The sequence below is a fragment of the Lissotriton helveticus genome, chromosome 1_2 (genome assembly GCF_964261635.1).
Source record: "Lissotriton helveticus chromosome 1_2, aLisHel1.1, whole genome shotgun sequence".
Classification (NCBI taxonomy): Eukaryota; Metazoa; Chordata; class Amphibia; order Caudata; family Salamandridae; genus Lissotriton; species Lissotriton helveticus.
Window position 1 is genome coordinate 376,828,994 of NC_136058.1, and position 7,500 is coordinate 376,836,493.

At 57.0% G+C, this 7,500-nt stretch overlaps 4 non-coding genes across 4 annotated transcripts; all 4 read right to left on the minus strand.

The window, feature by feature from the left end:
• Nucleotides 1-1,351: 1,351 nt before the first annotated feature.
• Nucleotides 1,352-1,423, minus strand: TRNAW-CCA (transfer RNA tryptophan (anticodon CCA)). Its single transcript has one exon. It is a non-coding gene; the product is annotated as a tRNA-Trp (tRNA).
• Nucleotides 1,424-1,671: 248 nt separating this feature from the next.
• Nucleotides 1,672-1,745, minus strand: TRNAN-GUU (transfer RNA asparagine (anticodon GUU)). The gene has a single exon. It is a non-coding gene; the product is annotated as a tRNA-Asn (tRNA).
• A 2,046-nt stretch (nucleotides 1,746-3,791) lies between these two features.
• TRNAW-CCA (transfer RNA tryptophan (anticodon CCA)) lies at nucleotides 3,792-3,863 on the minus strand. Its single transcript has one exon. It is a non-coding gene; the product is annotated as a tRNA-Trp (tRNA).
• Nucleotides 3,864-4,111: 248 nt separating this feature from the next.
• Nucleotides 4,112-4,185, minus strand: TRNAN-GUU (transfer RNA asparagine (anticodon GUU)). The gene has a single exon. It is a non-coding gene; the product is annotated as a tRNA-Asn (tRNA).
• Between the last annotated feature and the right edge of the window lie 3,315 nt (nucleotides 4,186-7,500).

Genomic DNA, 7,500 nt, shown 5'->3' on the forward strand with positions numbered 1-7,500 from the left:
CCTTTCTGGTAACAACCGAACGCGCTAACCATTTGCACCACAGAGGTTAATAACTGTAGCACAGTTCCTGAGACCCAATATATATCTTGATAATTGTGTGCCTGCCTGGAGCTTGTGTTATATAATGCGTCTTTATGCCATACAGCATTTCTCATTTGCTTAGTGTCTTGTTATTGTTGGACGTAATGATGAATAGACTACTGTCTAATGGTCTTAGAGCAAGTATTACTACCGGTCCCAGTGTATGAGACACATACATGACTTTTCTGTTGCCTGCTTAGCATAGCTCCCTGCTCCTCTGTAGGTGTGCTACCAGCCAGTAAGGCGTGTGCCTTGCCCATCAGATGTGTTATGTTAGACTTGACTTCTCTGTGAGCAAAGTCTCCCTCCCATAGCAGGTGCTTTCTCTGAACTCTTGACTTGTAAGACTGCTGGGAAAGGCCCTCCCTAGCCCCTCACTCAGATAGATACATTTACCTTCAGAGCTCAGCTTTGGAGAAAGAGATTGGGGAGAGAGCAAATAGGGGAAGGCCCATGGTGCACACTTAATTTTACATAAAAGCTGGGGCTTGTGGGAGGACAGGGACAAGAGGGTTCTCAGGGAAAGAAATCCCAGGAGTATTGATGGCTAGGCCCTGAAACACAACAATCCCGGATTGGCAAGGCACAATATGCCTGTGCAACAGGCCTGACCCTAGGCTTCCGGAGTTCTTGGTCACAAAAGGCTCCAGTGATCTAAGCCCGACCAGGGCTGTGCCCGACCAGGGCTGTAGGCCGCGTTGGGAGCGCGTTAGGGACGCGTAAAGGGACGCAGGGCGCAGAACTCTGCCCGTTTCACCCCAGCATTTAGGGGAGGACACAGAATCTGGGAAAGCCAGTGGGAAGGATTTTCCAGGAGGAGAGTTCAGTGAGATAATCTGAAACACAATAGTGCTGGTGATCTGGCGGGTGCATTCTGTGAACCACTTTTGTCGGGAGCAGCCTGCCATCATGCCCTGATAAACACAACTCTAGTCCCAAGCCAGTGACCTCAGCAAATGCAAAGACATTCATAGTTATAGTCTCCTGCATCTGATTCTTGCCATCTTCATGTGAAACGTTGGCGTTATCATGTCTGCTGCGCACACTTTGTTCATATGTGTACAATTTAAGTGTGTGCACCTGATCACTGTCTTGGGCAGAGCTCTGCCTGTGAACAACCCATGTGAAGCATTGGTGGTTCAGTGGTAGAATTCTCGCCTGCCACGCGGGAGGCCTGGGTTCGATTCCTGGCCAAAGCAAGACTGCTTTCTTTTGACTTTGTTTTCGAAAGGAAATATATGACCTCAGTGGGGAATAAAATGGTAAGCAGTGACCCCGACGTGATTTGAACACGCAACCTTCTGATCTGGAGTCAGACGCGCTACCGTTGCGCCACGAGGTCCTTACACTTACAGCTTTCGGAGCCAGATCAACAAATGCTGTGGGCCTTTTGACTTATTTTCCCCTCCTCATATGCCTACAGTTGTATTACAGAGCTTGACCTTTTGTTTTCTATCCTAATTATGAAATTGACTGCAGGTGCCGAGAGAACGCAGAGAATTGAAATATTCAGGGAAAGGGTGTCCAGCAGGAGAGAGCAAAGGTATGTATCTGTTTTCCATTCAAGTGTTTCATTCAGGCAAAATAATACGTCCCTGGGTGGGCTTGAACCACCAACCTTTCGGTTAACAGCCGAACGCGCTAACCGATTGCGCCACAGAGACGAGTGACTACAGCATCTTTCCTTAGACTCAATATATATCTTGATATGTATGTGCCTGCCTGGAGCTTGTCTTATATAAGCCATCATCATGTGAAACTTTGGCGTTGTCATGTCTGCTGCGCACACTTTGTTCATATGTGTACAATTTAAGTGTGTGCACCTGATCACTGTCTTGGACAGAGCTATGCCTGTGAACTCCCCATGTGAAGCATTGGTGGTTCAATGGTAGAATTCTCGCCTGCCACGCGGGAGGCCCGGGTTCCATTCCCGGCCAATGCAAGGCTGCGTTCCTTTGACTTTGTTTTCGAAAGGAAATATATGAACTCAGTGGGGAATAAAATGGTAAGCAGTGACCCGACGTGATTTGACCACGCAACCTTCTGATCTGGAGTCAGACGCGCTACCGTTGCGCCACAAGGTCCTTACACTTACAGCCTTCAAGCCAGATCAACAAATGCTGATGGCCTTTTGACTTATTTTCCCCTCCTCATATGCCTACAGTTGTATTACAGGGCTAGGCCTTTTGTTTTCTATCCTAATTATGAAATTGACTGCAGGTGCAGAGAGAACGCAGAGGATTGAAATGTTCAGATAAAGGGTCTTAAGCAGGAGAGAGCAGAGGTACGTATCTGTGTTTCATTAAAGTGTTTCATGCCGGCAAAAAGGATACTTCCCTGGGTGGGCTTGAACCACCAACCTTTCTGTTAACAACCGAACGCGCTAACCATTTGCACCACAGGGGTTAATAACTGTAGCACAGTTCCTGAGACTCAATATATATCTTGATAATTGTGTGCCTGCCTGGAGCTTGTGTTATATAATGCGTCTTTATGCCATACAGCATTTCTCATTTGCTTAGTGTCTTGTTATTGTTGGACGTAATGATGAATAGACTACTGTCTAATGGTCTTAGAGCCAGTATTACTACCGGTCCCAGTGTATGAGACACATACATGACTTTTCTGTTGCCTGCTTAGCATAGCTCCCTGCTCCTCTGTAGGTGTGCTACCAGCCAGTAAGGCGTGTGCCTTGCCCATCAGATGTGTTATGTTAGACTTGACTTCTCTGTGAGCAAAGTCTCCCTCCCATAGCAGGTGCTTTCTCTGAACTCTTGACTTGTAAGACTGCTGGGAAAGGCCCTCCCTAGCCCCTCACTCAGATAGATACATTTACCTTCAGAGCTCAGCTTTGGAGAAAGAGATTGGGGAGAGAGCAAATAGGGGAAGGCCCATGGTGCACACTTTATTTTACATAAAAGCTGGGGCTTGTGGGAGGACAGGGACAAGAGGGTTCTCAGGGAAAGAAATCCCAGGAGTATTGATGGCTAGGCCCTGAAACACAACAATCCCGGATTGGCAAGGCACAATATGCCTGTGCAACAGGCCTGACCCTAGGCTTCCGGAGTTCTTGGTCACAAAAGGCTCCAGTGATCTAAGCCCGACCAGGGCTGTGCCCGACCAGGGCTGTAGGCCGCGTTGGGAGCGCGTTAGGGACGCGTAAAGGGACGCAGGGCGCAGAACTCTGCCTGTTTCACCCCAGCATTTAGGGGAGGACACAGAATCTGGGAAAGCCAGTGGGAAGGATTTTCCAGGAGGAGAGTTCAGTGAGATAATCTGAAACACAATAGTGCTGGTGATCTGGCGGGTGCATTCTGTGAACCACTTTTGTCGGGAGCAGCCTGCCATCATGCCCTGATAAACACAACTCTTGTCCCAAGCCAGTGACCTCAGCAAATGCAAAGACATTCATAGTTATAGTCTCCTGCATCTGATTCTTGCCATCTTCATGTGAAACGTTGGCGTTATCATGTCTGCTGCGCACACTTTGTTCATATGTGTACAATTTAAGTGTGTGCACCTGATCACTGTCTTGGGCAGAGCTCTGCCTGTGAACAACCCATGTGAAGCATTGGTGGTTCAGTGGTAGAATTCACGCCTGCCACGCGGGAGGCCCGGGTTCGATTCCCGGCCAATGCAAGACTGCTTTCTTTTGACTTTGTTTTCGAAAGGAAATATATGACCTCAGTGGGGAATAAAATGGTAAGCAGTGACCCCGACATGATTTGAACACGCAACCTTCTGATCTGGAGTCAGACGCGCTACCGTTGCGCCACGAGGTCCTTACACTTACAGCTTTCGGAGCCAGATCAACAAATGCTGTGGGCCTTTTGACTTATTTTCCCCTCCTCATATGCCAACAGTTGTATTACAGAGCTTGACCTTTTGTTTTCTATCCTAATTATGAAATTGACTGCAGGTGCCGAGAGAACGCAGAGAATTGAAATATTCAGGGAAAGGGTGTCCAGCAGGAGAGAGCAAAGGTATGTATCTGTTTTCCATTCAAGTGTTTCATTCAGGCAAAATAATACGTCCCTGGGTGGGCTTGAACCACCAACCTTTCGGTTAACAGCCGAACGCGCTAACCGATTGCGCCACAGAGACGAGTGACTACAGCAGGGGTGCCCAAACCAGTCCTGGCGGGCCGTATCCATGCCAGATTTTTGGGATATCCCCATCTGGGGATCACGGTTCGATCCCCGGCACCGGCGGCAGATTAGCCCAGCACCAGGTGACTCTGGGAAATAGCTGGCGCCGCGGCTAGGGCGGCTGACTCCGGAATCTGGAGATTTTTTTATTTAAGGTTTTTGTAGAGCGCCTAGTAACCCTCGAGCATCCCAGAGATCAGGGTTCGATCCCCGGCACCGGCCGCAGATTAGCCCAGCACCACGTGACTCTGGGAAATAGCTGGCGCCGCGGCTAGGGAGGCTGACTCCGGAATCTGGAGATCACGGTTCGATCCCCGGCACCGGCCGCAGATTAGCCCAGCACCAGGTGACTCTGGGAAATAGCTGGCGCCGCGGCTAGGGCGGCTGACTCCGGAATCTGGAGATTTTTTTATTTAAGGTTTTTGTAGAGCGCGTAGTAACCCTCGAGCATCCCAGAGATCAGGGTTCGATCCCCGGCACCGGCCGCAGATTAGCCCAGCACCACGTGACTCTGGGAAATAGCTGGCGCCGCGGCTAGGGCGGCTGACTCTGGAATCTGGGGATCACGGTTCGATCCCCGGCACCGGCGGCAGATTAGCCCAGCACCATGTGACTCTGGGCAATAGCTTGCTTAATCTTCCCAACTGCCCCTAGCGCCTAGAGACCCTTACGGGTGATTGTGCGCCTTACAAATGTGGATTATTATTATTATTATTATTATTATTTGGGCCGATTCCGATCCGGTTCGTAAAAGCACATCTGCCTGAATCTGTCGGACAACCACGTACGCCCGGGAGAGGACTGCCCGGGACCCGTGGAGCCCGTCCTGGTCACTCTGACCTGCCATCGGCCTGGAGAAGGGAGCGCCGGACGCCCGGGGGGAGGACTGCCCGGGACCCGTGGAGCCCGTCCTGGGCACTCTGACCTGCCGTCTGCCCGGGGAAGGGAGCCCCGGACGCCCGGGGGGAGGACTGTCCGGGACCCATGGAGCCCGTCCTGGGCACTCTGACCTGCCGACGGCCCGGGGAAGGGAGCCCCGGACGCCCGGGGGAGGACTGCCCGGGACCCGTGGAACTCGTCCTGGGCACTCTGACATGCCGCTGACCCGGGGAAGGGAACCCCGGACGCCCGGGAGCCGTGGAGCCCGTCCTGGGCACTCTGACAAGCCGTCGGACCGGGGAAGGGAGCCCTGGACGCCCGGGACCCGTGGAGCCTGTCCTGGGAACTCCGGCATGCCGTTGGCCCAGGGAAGGGAGTCCCAGATACCCGGGACCCGTGGAGCCCGTCATGGGCACTCTGACAAGCCGGTGTCCCGGGGAAGGGAGCCCCGGACGCCCGGGACTCGTGGAGCCCGTCCTGGGCACTCTGGCATGCCGTTGGCCTGGGGAAGGGAGCCCCGGACGCCCGGTGGGGGAGGACTGCCAGGGACCCGTGGAGCCCGTCCTGGGCACTTTGACCTGCCGTTGGCCTGGAGATGGAAGCCCCGGATGCCTGGGGGAGGACTGCCCGGGACCCATGGAGCCCGTCCCGGGTACTTTGCCATGCTGTTGGCCTCCTGGAGATGGGTGCCCCGGACGCCCGGGGGAGGACTGCCCGGGACGTATGGAGCCCGTCCCGGGCACTTTTCCATGCCGTCGGCAGGGATGGAGCCCCGGACGCCCGGGGGACGACTGCCCAAGAGCCATGGAGCCCGTCCTGGGCAATTTGACAAGCCGTTGGCCTGGAGGAAGGAAGCCCCGGGTGGCCTAGGGAGGTGTTACCCAGGCATAGCCCATCTGGTCCCCCTAGCAGAGAACCACCAACCTTGGAGGGGTGTCCGGGCGTACCCTGTCCCTAGTAATCCGGAGGGAAATTACCTGACTTTCTTGCAATCTGTGCACACGAGGTGACAGAGGGGACCCAAGGCGCGAAAGTACCCGACCTCCTGGAGCCCTGGCTGGGATCCGGGAGGCGAATGGCACCTCATCATGACTTCCAGGGCGACCAGATGGCCGAGGCGAGAGGGGCGACCAGATGGCCGGGACCAAAATGACGCCAATCTGCCTGCCCCGGAGCTGCAGGGCTCTGGGGCTGCAGGGTTCCGGGGGCTGCAAAGCTGCAGGTCTCTGGGGCTTCAGGGCTCCGGGGCTTCAGGCCTCCCCGGGCCCTGATGGACCCTCCGTCCCGGGCGCCTCCGACCCCCGGCCGGCTTGCAGGACGGAGGGGGGATTCCCGCACCACTGGGCCCTGCCGGACGGGGCTCAAGCCCCGGGCCCGGTCCCCGGCCCCAGTCCCGGCTTTCCGAACCCTAGGCCGGGCCGGGGAGAGCCTCCCCTGGGCCCCCGGTGGACCCTCCGTCCCGGGCGCCCCGGACCCCCGGCCGGATTGCTGGACGGAGGGGTACCAGCACCCTCGGGGCCTGGCCAGATGGAGTTCAAGCCCCGGGTCCGGTCCCACCTTCCGAACCCTAGCCAGGCTGGGGAGAGCCTCCCCGGGAACCGGTGGAGCCCCGTCCCCAGCGCCCGGACCCACTGGTGGCCTGCGGGACAGGGGGCTCCAGCACCCTCGGGGCCTGGCCAGATGGAGTTCAAGCCCCGGGTCCGGTCCCACCTTCCGAACCCTAGCCAGGCTGGGGAGAGCCTCCCCGGGCCCCGGTGGAGCCCCGTCCCCAGCGCCCGGACCCACTGGTGGCCTGCGGGACAGGGGGCTCCAGCACCCTCGGGGCCTGGCCAGATGGAGTTCAAGCCACGGGTCAGGTCCCAACCTTCCGAACCCTAGCCAGGCTGGGGAGAGCCTCCCCGGGCCCCGGTGGAGCCCCGTCCCCAGCGCCCGGACCCACTGGTGGCCCGCGGGACAGGGGGCTCTAGCACCCTCGGGGCCTGGCCAGATGGAGTTCAAGCCCCGGGTCCGGTCCCACCTTCTGAACCCTAGCCAGGCTGGGGAGAGCCTCCCCGGGCCCCGGTGGAACCTCCGTCCCGGGCGCCCCGGACCCCCGGCCGGATTGCAGGACGGAGGGGTACCAGCACCCTCGGGGCCTGGCCAGATGGAGTTCAAGCCCCGGGTCCGGTCCCACCTTCCGAACCCTAGCCAGGCTGGGGAGAGCCTCCCCGGGCCCCGGTGGAGCCCCGTCCCCAGCGCCCGGACCCACTGGTGGCCCGCGGGACAGGGGGCTCTAGCACCCTCGGGGCCTGGCCAGATGGAGTTCAAGCCCCGGGTCCGGTCCCACCTTCTGAACCCTAGCCAGGCTGGGGAGAGCCTCCCCGGGCCCCGGTGGAACCTCCGTCCCGGGCGC